The following is a 17,392-nucleotide window of genomic DNA, read 5'->3' on the forward strand; positions in this document are numbered from 1 at the left end:
CTAACTCCATTCTCTAAGTCGGAAGGTTTGTGGTTTCAAGTCCGGACTACAAATGCACAGTCACTACGCTTAACAACAAATCACTGAAGCACTTTGAGACTTAAGGTTTCAATTAGGTGATTTATACTGTTCATCCAATGCAAGGAATTTTATTATTCATGACATGAATCACCATCGAAATATATATTAGGTTTTGAATGTTGGACCTTCCTTAGGTTAAACTATATTGGGAGATGGGGTGATGTGAATTAATGCATTTGGGTAATACTTGTAGTGCAATCATTGTAAGCCTTACATTTGATATAGCACCTATAGCCTCAACATGTCTCAAAAAGCTTTACTTAGCTTTAACGTAGTTGCTGTGAAGTACAGTTGGTGTGTAATTTTGGACTGAACAATAACCCACAAACAGCCGTGAAGACCATGACTGATTTCCAGATGATTGCTGGCCAAGGCAGGAGGAGAAAGTCCCTTCTCTTCGCCAATAGTGTATCAGGTGTTTGCTAATATTTTGAAGAGCAGCGATAGAGAGGAAAGGGTATTTTATTTCAGAAAATCGTTCATAATGACAATATTGCAGGGTGTTTGAGAGGAGACAAATCAATTTCAATAATAATAACATAATAAGAACCCTTGCATTTGATATATCACCTTATCACATCGCCCAGACATCTTAAAGCGCTTCACAGCATATACTGTAAAGTGACTTTTCAAGACTAGTTCCCTGTGATCCCGAATAGTTCCAGAACCACATGATTGGGCTGTTCAGATCTGTCTTGAGTGGTAGTAAATATCACAGAAGCAACTGCTTGGCAAAGCAAAGGCAGCTTGAGTTGGAAGCAAAGATCAGATATTTTTAACTGGATGAATTATCCTTTTCCAAATAGGGGTAGTTGGGCTGCCTTGGAGGTTTCAATTACCAGAGAGAACGTTTAAAGTAATCAGCATATTTTAAGATACACGTTAGCTACTAAAAGTCTACTGTTAATTTCGCTTCACGCCCTATCAGTCATTCCAGCTCACTAAATATCGGGCAAAAACATTTGTCATCAAAATATAACCGACACTTTTGTGCTCGTTGATTTCTTGATCAACATATTTCTTCATGGGTGGGTGCGAGCCGACTTGATAACAACTTCCAAGAGAGAGGTAGATATTTGGGGAGGTCAAATTTGCAGGGCTATGGGGAGAGCGCAGGGAAGTGGGATTCATTTGGATAGTCTTTCAAAGAGCTGACACAGATACGATGGGACAAGTGGCCTTCTTCTGTGCTGTATAAATCTATGATTGTCAGTAAAAATTGTTGTCGATTCTTTGCCCAGGCTTTTGACAAGCACACTGAAGCATTCAAACAAGTACATGGTGCTCGCAAAGTCCCCCACCCCAACCCCCACCCCCCAACCCCACCCCACCCCCCAACACCACCACCCCTTGTTGTTGTTTTCTTGCAATTAGTTTTTATTTTCTATTTGCAGATGAGTCGAGTGCCACGACGTCTGATGCCAGTAACTTCCTCCTCACTCCATCCACGTTACAGAAGACGTCGCACCAAACATGGCAATGGATCACTCATTATCTGCTATGAAAATGATGGCACTCGCATGGATCCTCCAGACGTCGAAATAACACTTAAAACACTTGCAGGGAATCCAATGAAGTACTTCTACGACGTGTGTCAGTTGTTGGTGAGTGCACTGTGCAAACAGAAATACATGGGGGGTGGAGGGGGGATGTGGGGGGGTAACAGGACTTTGTAAAAAGAATGCACTTCCAAAAAGAAAGACCTGGTACGAGATGGGGAGATAAAGCAGAGAGAATCAAGAATAATATTATTGATGGAGCATCGTGGGCGGCGAGTCTTTCCTCCTCCTGGTTTCTGAAGGTCTTTTTCCTTCTGGTATTTGATCCGTTAAAGATTTGCGGGGGTGTGGGGTGTGTGTGTGTGTGGAGGGGGTACAGCTCCCCAATTCTGAGCGAGTCCTTCATGCAAGAAACCTTAGTCCAGAGGAATGCGCCTCGTAAGTGCACACGTCCACCACTCGGGTCTATTTATAACCCGAATCTGCGCCTTTTTATCCATCTCCAAAACCTCTCCCTCTCACTCACTCACTCACTGAGATCGCAGGAGTTGTGCTGAGAACACAGAGAGTTCACCGCAAATCACAGCAACAACAGAAAAAAAAAACGCAGTGGCTTTTCTCTTTTTTTGCATCTCTTAAACTTTGTTTTTTTTCCCCCACCTTTTTTTTTTTGCAGTTGAGCATTCGTTGTTTTCTTTTAGAAACCTGTTTTTTTTTTTTTACCGTTGCACTACAATTCTCGAAGGCGTTCTCCTCCTCCTCCTCCTCCTCCTCCTCCTCCTCTTCTGGTGGACGTTATTGCAGATGGAGAGCTGTCGCTGTCCATCTTTATTAACCTGCGTTGAAACACTTGACTGCGCTCTCTCTGCGTTGTAATGCGGTGCATTGCTTTTGCGTACGTGTGTGTGTTTTAATGCAAAAAAAAATCTGGCCCTCTTGTGTGATTTATTGTCGTTTCGTACACGTTTCGCTGTAGACGAACGCAGGACGCATTTCCAATGCAACTTTCCCCCACCCCGCAAGCAACAGATGGCAGGAGCGCTTCGTGCAAACTCGACCACCAACATCCAGTGGCTTTTCAGCCCCTGTTGGAGGTGATATCTATTCAAAGAAGTTGCAGCGTGTGGAAGAACACAGAACCAAACACCATACGATTGTATTTTTTTTTGCTGCGCACCGAAATAATCCCCATTCGCAACACACAGGACCATCAAAAAAAAAAGTCGTGATAACTACCCTGTTACCTAAAATCACAATTTCTCGAAAGGTTTACAATTAAATGCATAATGTAAGCGTGATGGTAATACCATTAACAACGCAATACCAGCGTTGTCCCATTATAATTAAATGCAGGTTATAAGTGTAATGGATACCATTGCAAATGGTGTCACGACTTTTGGGTCATACTGTAAATATATTTTTCCCAGCAATTCATTCTTCCAAATCTCTTTCAATACACATAAAAAAATAGCTGTTGAATTCCATTTAAGCACCTCAAATAATCGGAATTGTTGCAGTCACCCATCACTTCAACCTTTTTTTTTTGGGGGGGGGGGGGGATTCAACAACAACAACAACAACAACAGCAACAGAACATGCTTTATATATAGCGCCTTTCACGTCAGGGAGGATGTCAGGACTGTGTTATCAATTCCAAACTCTTTTATATGAACATTATATAATCCCAAATATTTTCTGGGATAAATTACAACCCCCCAAAAAAATGCATTGATTACGGTGCCTTTCACGTGGGCGGTGGGGGCAAGAAGGGGGTTTGCACTCGAGCTGGGGGTTGGGAGCAGAGAGAGAGAGAGAGAGGAGGTTTTTTTTCCCCAGGGGTGGAGGGTGGAGGGTGGAAAGATGCATTAAAAAGTTTTTTTGCAAAAAAAAAAATGCGAACTCTCCAGGGATGGGGATGGAGGGTGGGGGGTGGGTGGGGGGGGGGGGGTTGGGGGTCCTTCATACGATTAGAGACAGATTCCAGCGTTGCGCAAACAGATGGGAAAGATGAATGTAAAGGTGTTTGCTTACCATATTGGTGGCTTATTAAGGGGCTCAGAAACAGGTCCCAATGAAACGCCTGGTCTTCCCCAACTCCTGCGAGGGACCTGGATGTTTTTTTTTCCCCCTACTCAGCTTTTTTAACCTTCCCCATTTTCTTTCATGGGCTAAATACCCGGTGAGGTTTCTGCCCCCTCTCTCGCCTCGTTTGTCAACGGCCAATGGGAGGAATCGGATTTGCTCTTTTGCAACCAAATGAGATGCCCCCACCACCCCCCCCCCCAACCCCCACCCCCACCCCCACCCCCACCTCTGTGCAAAAAAAAAATGTCACGCATTTGTCACATTCCCAGCGGAATTCCCAAACAGTTCGGATATAGAACCCACCGCAGACCTTTGCATTCACGAGGGCACTCGAGAATGAATGGCCTCAAATCACTCGACAGAGCAAAAGGGTTTTTTTTTCCCCCCCCAATCGCTTTCCATCTTTGATCGTTTCAACCCCTTTCTGAGCCGAATTCCTCGCAGTCGGTGGTAACTTGAAAGGCTCACGTCTTCTCTTCCTCTCTCTTTCTCTTTCTCCTTCTCCTTCTCCTTCTCTTCTCTTCTCTCTCTCTCTCTTCTCACTCTCTCCTTCCAACGCTCCGAGGATTTAATTTGGAGTTCGTTTCAGTGTTCAATCCAAATGAAATGCAAATGCAAGTTGCAAACGTAGAACAACGGCACACTTGGATGGGGGGTTGGGGGTGGGGGGTTGGGGGGGGGATTCCTCTGAGCTGCAACGTGCAAAGGGGCATCAAATATTGGTGGTTATCTTCAGTAGAAATTGGAGCCAATGTCCCTGTCCTGTTTGAGATTGAGCACAGAGCTGTGTTCCTTCTTTGCATCTCCATGTGTCGTGGATAACGTTATGATCGCATCGGAAACTTCCTTCCAATCAATGCAAATGCAAAGATAATCAGCGCAAAAGAGTTGAGAATAAAGCTGTTAATTTTCCGTCCGCTTTCCCTTCACCTCCAGGAAACCTGATACAGCAGCAATGAAAGTACTTTCGGGCAATAATAACACGAGCCATTCCTTGAATAGTGGAGTGGTTTAACGCTTCCAGTCGCAAGCGTTTCATCTTTATATATAGATATATATATATATGTGTGTGTGTGAATCTCAGTGAATCACCCATCAATGAACTAGCATTAAAGCTTTAAATCTTTTAATTCAACAGCCAGAGTACAGTTTGTCAATAGCCTCCTGAGTTTGTTTTACTTAAAATACACTCGTGAATTTTTCTCCACCAGAAAACACAAGAAATAATCTGCCTTTCCCTCTGGTTGTACAGATCGTCACGAAGAAAGTCATATTACTACTTCTATTTACCATCAAAGCTGACTTTGAGCTGGGGTGGGCTCTTCATTCCGAGTTTAACAGGGGTTATTTTTATTATATCGCCTTTCCAAACGAAATAAGCAGAACTTCACATCTGCTTATTTCTGGAAAGCAAAGACAAAATGCAGATTTGATTCAAAGAGGACGTTTAAAACAATGTACCCTGGACATTAGTCAGCACAGAAATGTTCATGCCCAGTTTGACTTAATGTGAACATTATAATTGCCTTCATTGCATAGGTAAGTCAACTAATCACACTGTCTAGAAGTAAGCGAAGTAAAGTTACGGGCTCCTTCATTTCCCTCTGGAAGATACTGGAAAGACCTCCTGTGTATTATATTAAGGGACAGAAAATATGATCTCTCATTGCACTGTGCCGATATTTGTAACCACTGACAAGGGTTTGCTGGTGTCTTGTACATGTTATTGCTGTTCTAGAAGTCTGGTATTTCTTAAACGGAATCCTTAAACTGATAAATACCGCAAGTTTGATTCCTCTAACTTTGTGGGGGCGAAACATGTTATTATTATTATTAACGATAATAATCCTTGCATTAGATATAGCGACTTTCATGTCAGGAAGATATACTGTAGAGTGCGGGGACTGGGTTTTGTGGGGAGAGATGGCAGTGAGTTTGGTTTGCACATTGCAATGCCCCACAAACAGTCATGGAGTAAATTACCAATTTTATTTGGGGGATTGTTGGCCAGGACGCGGGAGAAACTCTTCTCTTTTCTAATAGTACTATAGGAACTTTAAGATCCACCTCCATTTAATGTCGCATCTGAAGGACTCACCGCCTTAACAAGGCAGCACCTCCCCAGCACTGCATTGGAGTGTCAGCCATCAGCGCTATAGGAAATGTGAGAATTATTATTATAAATAGACTGATTAAACACACTGACAATTAAACTGAACAGAATTCAGCAATTAAACACACCAGTCAAAGAACGGAAAGATGTTATCTGCTCTTACTCATTCTCTGGTTCAGCGTCCTCCTTTATCCTCCTTTATCCAATGCACCTTTAACGTTTGCACTGTTACCTGTCAGATGAGCATAACAATGATAATAATAGTAATCTTTCCATTTGATATTGCGCTTTTCACGTCTTTGAGACGTCTCAAAGCGCTTCACAGTATATACTGTAAAGTGAATTGACTGTTTTTTCTTGTGGGCGAATCATGGCAGCCAATTGCGCACAGCAGTGTCCCGCAAACAGTCGTGGATTGAAGTGACCAATTTAATATTGGGTTTTTTTCTTGAGGGATTAATATCAGGTGTGTGGAGTAAGGAAACGTGCCCAAGGTTTCGTCCTGCCGAGAATCGAACCCAGGTCTCTCGCTTGCGAGGCAAATGCTCTAACCACTGAATTACAGGACTCCATGATGGGGCTTAGCTGCATGCCTCCTTCTCAATATATAGAGCTACAACCGCATTCATGGAATCCTGTAGCTCAGTGGTTATGAGCACTCGCCTCGCAAGCGAGAGATCTGGGTTCGAATTCCCAGTAGGGCGAAATGTTGGGCAAGTTTCCTTACTCCACAAACCTCTGTTTACCTCACAGTAAATAGGAACCCAGTTGTTCGTCAATTGACGGATCGCTTTTCCCGGGATTAATAATTCCTTCAAAAAAAATTGGTCACTTCAATCCATGATGGTTTGTGGGACAATGCTGTGCGCAATCGGTTGCCGTGTTTTGCTCACAAAATATACAGTCAATTCACTTTACAGTATCAAAATGCAAGGATTATTATTATTATTGTTTTTGTGTGTGTGTGGGGTGGGTAGGGGGGGGGGTGGTGGAGAACATATATGTTGCATTCACAAACCATTTTATCACTTTCCAAATTTTCTATTGAGATTCATCTCATTTCTCAATGCTGATGTTTGATAGAATTATTTGAAAGGTGCTCATTTTATTTCATGTACAAATATACACAATCAAAAGAATACCAATTTGTAATCACTGAGTTGACTGAGAAACCATTGTGTTTAGATTCACACAAACAACAGTGTAAACCTCCAGAATTGATTACTCAACATTCACACAAAAAAAAGAATTTCACCAGACTGCTACGAATGCACTATAAAGTGAATTGACTGTAGTGGGTTCAGCTCACATCATAAACTGTGAGAATAAAGATACTGTGGTTCACAACAGAGCACAACTCGAACATTATAATAGCAATTTGAAATCACCCCAGATGCTATTATGTCACATATTGTTCATTGTATTACCTATTATCATCAGTCTTACCTATCCTCTGTTTTTGCAGATAGTGTTGAAATAATTGCTGCAATGTTAATTGATGATGATCAATCTACCAAAAGAAGCAGAGGGGAGGTTAGCAGAAATTTTTTCACTCAGCGAGTTGTTAGAATTTGGAATGATCTGCCCGAAAGGGCAGTGAAGTCCGATTCGATAACAGCTTTTAAGAGAGAGCTGGACAGGTATCTGGGGAAGACAGTTTTGCAGGGTTATGGGGAGAAAGCTGGTGAGTGGGGTTAATAAAAGTCAGTTGCTCTGTCAAAGAGCCGGCACAGACTCGATCGGCCGAATGGTCTCCTTCTGTGCCGTAACATTCTATGATTCTATGATTCTATGAATGTAATACTGCATCTCTTGTTATAATATTCTCTCTCTTGATATCTCCGCAATTCTAATGAAGTGCTCCAAATATGTGAAGAGCTCTCTATAAATGCAAGTTGGTTTTAAAAATAAAAATCCCATTGAAAGAAAAGTCAATGAATTATCTCAAATGAAATTGTGGGCACCATTGATGTACAAATCCAATGTACAGCCAGTGAGAGCAGGTTAATTTTGTTGATGAGTAAGACCCTGATTACTTGCGGGTGGACCTTTGATAAAGGCTTGAGTGACTGGGTGGTAGCCACACTGCAATAAAACCCTTTACTTAATCCTTATGGTTGATGTTCTATTTATAGATTTCTGTGCCGAGTATCAAATAAAATATTGGACAGGTGTGTACAGTCCAGTTCACGTCTGTGCAACAGTACTAGTCAAGCCCAATATATTGTCTTCCTTTTTGTGGTAACATTTCACCAGAAATTGCAAACAAGTTAACTGAATATTCTTATTAGAGATTCCTAACAACTTTTCTGATCTGAAGTACAAAAAGCTCCCGGACACAAGGAAACGTTAGCACAATTTTTGGATTTAGCGTAGAATTCGCATTTTAGCACAACATTTGTGTAGATGTAAACGATTTTCAAACAGAGACACTCCCTTACATGATTTTGTCTTATTGTTTCCTCCCTACACACACACACACCCATCTGTGCCTTTTTGATATATTAAAATAGATTCCCACAAACCAAATGTGCTGGCTAAGCAGAAACACTCTCCATATCTGGGCTATGTATTTTTAACTGGAATCTGTCTTACCATTTACGGATCTCGACAGGCACAGACAGCCGTTCTGTACCGAAGGATTACATTACTTGTGGAGATCTTGAGACACTTATTAACAGTCAACGGTTCCTACAAACACCCTTGAGGTTCCAGACATATAATGTTACAGGATTACACATTCTCCCAGTGCAAGGAATCTGAAACTGGAAATTCTTGACCATAGTCTTTAACACTTGAAAAAGTGCAGAATGTTTGCAAAATTCTCAAGTTTAGTCTAAATTTTGAAACAGTTTTTGGAGACCAGCTTTCCAAACAGAGACTCAATTGAATAGTTTTTCATAAATCCTCCTAACCGGAACTCTTAAAACCATTTAAGATTACCTGCTTTGCCCCGTCAACCGCCCACCCACCGCCCCCACTCCACGCACACCTCTATGGCACCATCAGTGGCCGAGCCTTCAGCCCTTTACCTTCCTCCTTACCTCTTCAGCTCTGTCCCCCACCCCATCTGTCTTTAAACCCTGTGTAAAAACTACTTCTTTGACTGCAGCTACTGTCACCCCTCCCTTCTCCCATGTGGAGTCCTGTAACTCAGTGGTTAGAGCACTCACCTTGCAAGCGAGACACCTGGGTTCAGTTCCAGGCAGGTCAGGGCGAAACCTTGGGCAAGTTTCCTTACTCCACACGCCTGATAATAATCTCTCCACAAACAAAAACAATAATAAATTATTCATTTTCAATCCAGGACTGTTTGTGGGACACTGCTGTGCTCAATTGGCTGCCGCGTTTTGCTCACAAATATACGGTCAATTCACTTTACAGCATATTCTGTGAAGCACTTTGAGACATCTAGAAGACGTGAAAAGCGCTCTATCAAATGCAAGGATTCTTATTATTATGTTTGCCATTTGATCCTGTCCACGTGATATGCTCTCAGGCATTATTTTACATGAAGGACATTGTATAAATTAAGTTATTATTGTTCTTGAGGCTAGAACCATGTGAAATTTTGGGGTCTCCGGGCCTCCTTTTCATAGCTTGGAGATGCATTATTTTTCTCCACCTCTCCGAAGGGCAAAGCTTAACATACAAAATTTAGTTTCTTTTAGTTTCTGTTACAAACAATGAAGAACCCAAGGGTTATTTTACTATAAAATGTTGGGTATGTATTGTTCTCTCTGGTGTTGTGTTCATGGACAAGCTTCTGTTTTCATTCCTGTTATGCTTGCTATTATGTTGGTAGCACTCTGTCCTCTGAGTCAGAAGGTTGAACTCCCAACATTGGGACTTTGAGCTTATAATGTACAAGCATGGCATTGTTGGAGGTGATGTCCTTCAGATGAAAGGAGGGTGGGAATGGGGTCGAGACAGCAGGTGGTGGGTTTCATTGTGGTGATGGGATAAGAGGGAAGAAGGAAGCATGGGGGCAAATGAATGTAGGATGCGGGCCATGGTAGGAGCTGAAGGCGGCGTGGGTGAGGGAGACGGAATGGGGGTGGTGGTAGGCGACGTGGGGCAAAGGGATGAAATTGCCAGGCGGATGTTGTCAATTTTAGAGGTAAGGACGTCCATGAACTCTTCGCACTTGGCATTAGATGTGATGATTGAGGGGCTTGAGGGGTGTGCACGGAGGAAGTGGTGGGCAGTGGAGAATAGGGTTTTGGAGTTATTGTTGGTCTCCACTATGATGTTTGAGTAGTGCATGTTTTTTGCTTGCAACAGAGAGCAGCGGTAGGCGTGAAGATGCTCGAGCCACAGCTGGTGGTGAACCATGAGACTGGTTTTCTGTTACCTGTGCTCGAGTAGCCAGGTTTGGATTTTAGGGAGATGGCTGTTGTATCAGGGGAGCGGGTAGGTTTGGAGATAGTCCTAGATTTCAGGGGGACGGGGAAGTTGAAGGTGGAGGAGAGGCGATCATGGAGCAGCTTGACGGCTGCTACAGGGTTCGCTGCTTTTGTGAGGGTCTCGGGGGGAAGCGTTTTCCATGTGCGGAAAGGTATGGTTGAAGTCTTGATGGAGGGGAGGGGGATGCGAGAGGAGAAGGAGATGAGGAAGTGATCTGAGATGGCTTTGACCATGATGTACAGGTTGGAAATATCGAGGCCAAGTGTGATGACGAGGTCGAAGGGCTGGTCGCGTTTGTGGGTTGGCCAGTTGATGTGGAGGGTGAGGTTTAGGGAGGAAAGGAGGGCAGTGAATTCTGAGGATGTGGTGCAAGTGGAGTTTAGTTGGAGTTTGAAGTCACCCATTATGAGCAGGCGTTCTGAGCAGAGGGACAGGGAGGAGAGGAGAGCAAAGATATCGGCGAAGAAGGAGCCAGGGGGTATTGGGGGGGCAGTAAACCAGGAGAATTTTGAGTGAGAGAGAGGAGGGATGGTAGAGGGTGAGGTGCTCAAATAAGGAGAAACAGTCATTGGAATAAGGGGATAGACCGCGGGAAGCTTGGGAGATGAGGGCCACCCCGCCGCCACATTAGTTAGGGTGGGTGGGGGGGGGGGGGGGGGGGGGGGGGTGGTGGAAGGTGTAGCCAGGAGGGAAGGCCTTCTAATGATGTGCTAACAGTAGGAGATGAACTTGGCAGGGAGGTAGTGGGGGAACACTGTGCAGTACAAGGGACACTGTGTGTGTGTGATTGATAGGTTAAAGGGCTGTTAACCACATCTGCAAGTCTTGACTGGGCACAGCAGCTGAAATGCATCTTCTACAATCCTCAGCACCTCCGGAATTATTTGAAACATCGCTGTTCATTTTTTCTTTCTTTCATTCACGTAACGAGTAAATTAGAATTGAGTAAAAATCATGTACAAGCTAAGGGCAGAGGCAAACCCCTGTTTTTTCAGCCTGCCAGTATCGCGATGAGCCTTAAACATGCGATGTTTCAGTAATTATCACATCCACACGTTTAAGAAATGTTGCATTTTGCACTGAATTGGGGGGGAATCTGAATCTCTGCATTGGATAGGTTCAGGTTTTAAGCCGGGACTTGAAAAAGGGGAGAGAGGGGGCAAGGCGGAGGGATTGAAGGAGAGTGTTCCAGATTTTTGGGGCGTAGTGGCTGAAAGCGCAACCTCCGATGGTGGCCAGAACTGGTGAGATGTGGGTACAGAGTTTGGTCCGGGTAAGTATGTGGGCGGCAGAAGTCTGAATGAACTGGATCTTTTGAATAGTGGAGCTGGGGAGATTGGCGAGGAGTGCATTTGAGTAATCCAAGTGTGAGGTGACAAACCCATGCACGAGGGTTTCAGCTGCATTTGGGGCAAGGTACGGTTGGAGGCAGGCAATGTAGCGGAGGTGAAAGAAGTCTTAAATAGAAAAGTATGCGTCAAATTAACAAAGATACGCCTGTCTAATATGCAATGTCACACTATTGCTGGTCTCTGATCGAAATAAATAAACTTTGCCGCAGTCCTTCACATACATAAACACACTGCTGAGCACACTTTTCCTTATTACTGAATAAGATCACTTTTCCATTCTGTTTGCAATCACCCTTTCATTTGATATAGTGCCTTATTTGACTGTAAAATGTAACGTAGCAGTGTTTCACAAACAGCATTCGCTGAATTTATCAATTTGATCTGGAGAAGTGTTGGTTAAGACACTAGGAGAAACTCTTTTTGAATAGTGACACAGGATATTTAACATCCAGACTGGACCTCAGTTTTATACCTCATCTGGACAGCACTTCCAACAACGTAGCACTCCCACAGTACTACATTGGAGTGGCAATCTAGACAGTCATCTGAAAGTTTGGCACGGGATTTGAACCTACAACCTTCTGACTCAGAGCCATAGGGGCTACACACAGGCTGAGTTGAATAGCATGAGATGAGGAAATAAGGTGTAAATAGCAATATTTTTTAACAGATTATATTAACATTACATCAAATCTGTTTTAAAAACTAAAGTTGTCACTCGAACATCACAGACTGTCTAAAAATGAACCAATATCAATTTATTAGTTTCTCCTTTTCGCCTATCCTGAACCAATGTTATTTCAGCATTCTCTTAGGTAATGCCAACAATAACTGACCACTAGCTGATAAAACACACATTTCAGGAATCAAATGAGCAAAATACCACAAATTCACCTCACAGAAAATAAACGCGGAAAAACAATAGTTACAAATGCCAAACCTCTTCTCAGGCTGAATAAAGAACCTACCGTTTTCTATCACACAGCTGCAACTGAAATGTTCTCTTCATCCACACCAGACTCAGGCAAACAAATCACCCAATGTATTAAATCATTCTCACTCTACAGATGCTCGACGCACTGTGACTAAACAATGCTCTGCTCTCTGCTCATTGCTTGACTGTGCACCATGACATCATCCTGTCGGCCTGCCTCACGTGTGGACTTCACAATGATTCCCCTCTCCGCACACAGATTTTCTTTTTCCTAAAGCTCTACAATCGTTACAGCAGGCAATGACCTTAACACGAGGATGTTGCATGTTTCAACAACAAGAACAACAACAAAACACAAAATACTGCAGATGCTGCCAATCTGAAACAAAAACAGAAGTCGCTGGGAACACTCAGCAGGTCAAGCAGCATCTTTGGAGAAAGGAAAGTGAGTCAACGTTTTGGGTTCCTGACCCTGCGTCAGAACAACAACTTGCATTCACATAGTGCCCTTCACGCAGGGTAGCATCCTGGAGTGTTTCTGAGTGAGAGAGAAACAAAATGAATGATAAACACTAATATTTCATGTTTGTAATGCCTTCAGAAATCACCTGTTACTCATTATATGATAAAAATTTAGCTACATGCATAATTGAATTAATGTCATACTGACTAATGCGAGAAGGAAATAGGATTTAAGGGAAGGGAGGATTCCCAAGTATCGTGGCCAACAACACTTGGTGTCAGTTGGTATCTCGCTGGTGCAAATGTTGGTCTTCAAATAACAAACACTATGATTACATGTAATTAATTACCTGTGAAGTCTTCTGTGATTTTGCGACATGATAAGTTAGCGTAAACATGCAAGTTGTTTCTAACTTTCTTAATACAGTAGTTTATATACATATATATTTTTAAAAAGATTGAAATAGAAGGCATGCTTCCAGTACATTAATTATATTGATATTTTAATGTTCATCACAGTAAAGTGGTAATCTTTTTTGTTTAGAATGTGTCCTGCTTTTCCCCCTCTTCCATTACTCTTTGGTTACCGCTTTCCGTTCTCATGGACATCTGGGTAGAGCAATCTACACACACATACACACACAGTTAGATATCAATGTCAAGTGCTTCTTCATATGAGGAACTGCACATGTTAAAAACTAATGGGCAGAAAGAAATAATAAGCATTTTGCTCTCCATCTGGTTCTCACGCAATAAGTAGCTTAAGAAAGGAATTGTGCTTTAAATCCATTATCTAAAAACAAATGAAACAACGGTAATGGCCATAAGTAAAACCACTGAAAAATCTCTATTATTAATATCTACACAGGATTTTTATAATAAATTGACATGATTTTTCGCTGACTTTGTCAGTCGCGATTCTGAACAGCACAAATCTCTCATTCGTACACTTGGCACAGCATTGCAGGAATCTACATTTTAAGTCAAAATGAATTGCCTCCAAATATGCTGTAAGAATGGATTTTCCTGCTGGAAAAATATTTTATAAGTTTTCCAGTGACACGTCAATTTAAACCAGGCCAGTAGCCAGGTTGCATTGAAAGCACAGGCCTCCTTTAAGAATACATCACTTTTTCACCAATATTTTCATCAAAATTACATATCTGCATATCACAGAATATTTTATTGATGATACATGTTATGTACAACCTGCAGACATTGGTAACTGTAGTACTCATGGATTAGTGGATTTTGCCTAATCATATTTTATGCAGAAAATTTCTGCCTTGTCTCTGCTGAAACATTTAACATTTCCAACTAAGTATTTCAACAACAATCTACATTAAGTGCATGTTTCCTGCAAATGTTTTTTACATTTGTCTACATTTAATTTGTCTGCATATCATACGTGGAGTCCCGTAACATATGGGTTAGAGCACTCACCTTGCAAGGAAGAAGACCCAGATTCGATTCCAAGGCGGGGCAAAATCTTAGGCAAATTTCCTGACTCCACACACTTCTGTTTACCCAGCAGGATGTAGGAATCTGATTGTCAGTTGATGGGCAGATTAATTTCTGGGGGCAATAATCCCTTCAAAAAATAGTAATATAAAAAAAATTTGGTCACTCAATCGCAACTGTATGTGGGACACTGCTGTATGCAATTGGCTGCCGAGTACCAAAACGGAATCATAGTGGAAATGAAAAGGATTCAGCATTTTTAGACAAAGGTATGTGTGCATTCGAAGGAATCCTCTTCAGACGTTGGGTGTTTAGGGTAGATAGACTTCCTGCCTAAAACTATAGCTTGTTCCTTATGTGCATTTGGCACAGAATGGGCTTTCGAAATGAAATTCAAGCGAATCCCAGTTTAGACATGCATGAGAAGATTTAAGCCCTAGGTTTCGAAGGAGGACCTTGCAAAACACGTTTGTGAATTCATCTTGGAATCCAGAGGAGAATTTCATCCTAATCTCCTACATTTCTCCTTGTAATCTCCGGATGATTGATGACCCATGCAAGATGCAAAAACGACATGTTTTGTAGGCAAAGTGGCAATTAATCACAACGTTGGCAACGCTCGTGTGATTCTCCATTATCGGCACTGGGACTACATGAATTTCCGCAGCATCTGGTGATTAAAGTGCAAAATGACCGAAATGAATTGTGAAATAAGCAAATACACATATTCAGCTGCTGGTGCAGCTCAATGCATTTTGTAATCACACTTATGTGTGTGCCAACGTGGCTTAGTTGATAGCACTTTTGCCTCCAAGCCAGAAGGCTGTGGGTTTTTAAGCCCCACTTTAGAACTCATACTGTCTTGGCTGACACTCCAAAGCAGTGCTGGGGATGTGCTGTATTGTTGGAGGTGCCGAACTTCAGATGAGTTGTTAAACATGGGGGCCCATTAGCCTGTTCAGATGGACGTTAAAGATCCCGTAGCACCATTTATAATAATAATCCTTGCATTTGGTATAGAGCCTTATCACGTCTTTGAGACATCTCAAAGCGCCTCACAGAATACAGAAGGGAATTTACCCAGTGTCCTGGTCAACAATCTGCCAATAAAAATGGTCATTCATTGTATGGCTGTTTGTGGGACATTGCTGTGCCCAAACTGTCAAATTTTGTGCATTCATCCACAAAATACACAGTTACTATACTATACTGTATATCATGTGAAATGCTTTGAGACGTCTTCCTGATGTGAAAGGTGCTGTACCAAATGTAAGGGTTCCTATATTTGTTAACATTATGGTCATTTGAGAGGAAGGAGGCAGATTCTTACATTCAATCTTTATTTGTTAGCTGGTTTTCTTTTTTTAAGAATTGCAGAAAATTGCCTTGCGAGATAGACTGGATTTAAAAAGTTTCCACAACCTTCCATTTTAAGATAAAATGATCTTACAGGCAAAGTGCTTTACATAGATGGTGCCAGATACTGAACAAAGATGGTGGGGAGATTGAAGGAGGGAAGTAACCGTAGGTACAGTTGAATAAGTAGTTTGAAGGATGCTTTTAAAGGCAGAGAGAAAGAAGGTGAGGCAGTGAGACATGACTGAGCAGACTGGAGATAGATCAACTTTTCATTAATTTTGCCCTGAGATGAGCAAGCAAAGTGAAACAGTGCCCATTAATGTGGACAGCTCTGCTAACCTGAATGCTGGTGGGTTTTTTCCTTTTCCAGTGGCAAACTTCCTCATCAGTAATGATTGATTGTAATCAGTTAACTCAGCACCGGCCAGAAATGGACCAAATCCAAGTCACATTTATTTATTAAAATACATTGTGTGACAGTGGGTTAAAGGATTGTGGGAAGGACCAGGCTGCTAAAGTTATTTCTATTTTACAAACCATTTCATGCTTCATGTCCAAACTCCTAGCGTTGAATAATTTAATTTTGTTGAGGTTAAATTATATAAATTAAAAACAAATGCAGCCATTGAAGCATAACCATCACATGGGGGTTACTAATGTGTATTTTAAGATGCAGACAACCCATGAAGATCATAGTTAATGTCACTGATAATCTACTTAGGAAGATGCATACTCAAGACAGATGATGGTGGATAGAATTTCATATGAAAACATGGTCTAACTATCTATCATTCAGTGCCTGGGACCAGGCTTCATTTACACCTTCACAAGGTGTCCACGTTTCCTCTATTCTCCTGTAAGATAAGCAAAAAACTACTTTTGCAAATTAAAAATTTACATTGGCAATATTTGGATTCAAGCATAAATGCCCACATTAAAAGATCAAAAAGAAAAGGGAGTTTCACTAGGTTTCCTGGCCAACAATCCCCCAAATTAAATTGGACATTCATCAGTACACAGTACCTGCTGCTTTCATCAGTTCCGCATCCAGAATTTGGCGAATTGTTGAATCCGGTCTTAACTTTGAAGCTGTTTTTCTGTAGTTATTTAAAAACATTACAACTTTTAATTTTAATTTCAGGTTCAATATTAATTAGGGCTATATTTAAGCAGTTGCAAAATGTTTGGATGTTCTAAAATGCAACACGAATAGAGTAAGTCTAGACCTCAATGGAATTTCTCCGGCATTAACTTGGCACGTCTTTAGATGAGCTTCTAAAACCAATAAAGATAGTCTGGTGGAACTCAAATAATTTTGCCTGTTTTATACCAGTCTATACCACTGTGTGGCGGAAACTAACAGTGAAATTACTTCTGTGTTATCATACACTGTGCACATTTCAGCAGAGGAGATTGCCACTAAAGCTGCGGAAGAGAGATAAAATAATCTGATAAAATGATTGGAGGTTCCCCTGCTTCAATCAGGAAAATGCAAGTCTCTCAACGAGCCGGATGCCGGGTGAAACTCCCATCACTTTTTGATCTTTTAACATGGGCACTTACGCTTAAATCCAAATATTAGCATTAATCATGTTATTGAGGCGTCTCAAAGTGCTTCACAGAATATACTGGAAAAACT

General features: G+C 41.8%; 2 long non-coding RNA genes across 4 annotated transcripts in view; one reads left to right on the plus strand and one right to left on the minus strand.

Annotated features, from left to right (window-relative positions):
• Nucleotides 1-970: 970 nt before the first annotated feature.
• LOC121850381 overlaps nucleotides 971-17,392 on the plus strand; it is a 17,658-nt gene continuing 1,236 nt past the window's right edge. The window contains exons 1-3 of one of the 3 annotated variants that reach the window (XR_006085577.1): nucleotides 971-1,149; nucleotides 1,476-1,685; nucleotides 4,602-4,678. This is a non-coding gene — a long non-coding RNA (uncharacterized LOC121850381). Of the gene's footprint in view, nucleotides 1,150-1,475; nucleotides 1,686-2,556; nucleotides 2,838-4,601; nucleotides 4,679-17,392 lie in introns of those variants that run through there. The other 2 variants (XR_006085579.1, XR_006085578.1) reach the window with 2 other exon arrangements.
• Nucleotides 5,911-12,596, minus strand: LOC103191231. The gene is made up of 3 exons (XR_489237.2): nucleotides 12,506-12,596; nucleotides 7,225-7,288; nucleotides 5,911-6,010 (listed from the first exon to the last, which is right to left on the minus strand). It is a non-coding gene; the product is annotated as an uncharacterized LOC103191231 (long non-coding RNA).

The sequence above is a fragment of the Callorhinchus milii genome, unplaced genomic scaffold (genome assembly GCF_018977255.1).
Source record: "Callorhinchus milii isolate IMCB2004 unplaced genomic scaffold, IMCB_Cmil_1.0 Scaffold18, whole genome shotgun sequence".
Taxonomy (NCBI): Eukaryota; Metazoa; Chordata; class Chondrichthyes; order Chimaeriformes; family Callorhinchidae; genus Callorhinchus; species Callorhinchus milii.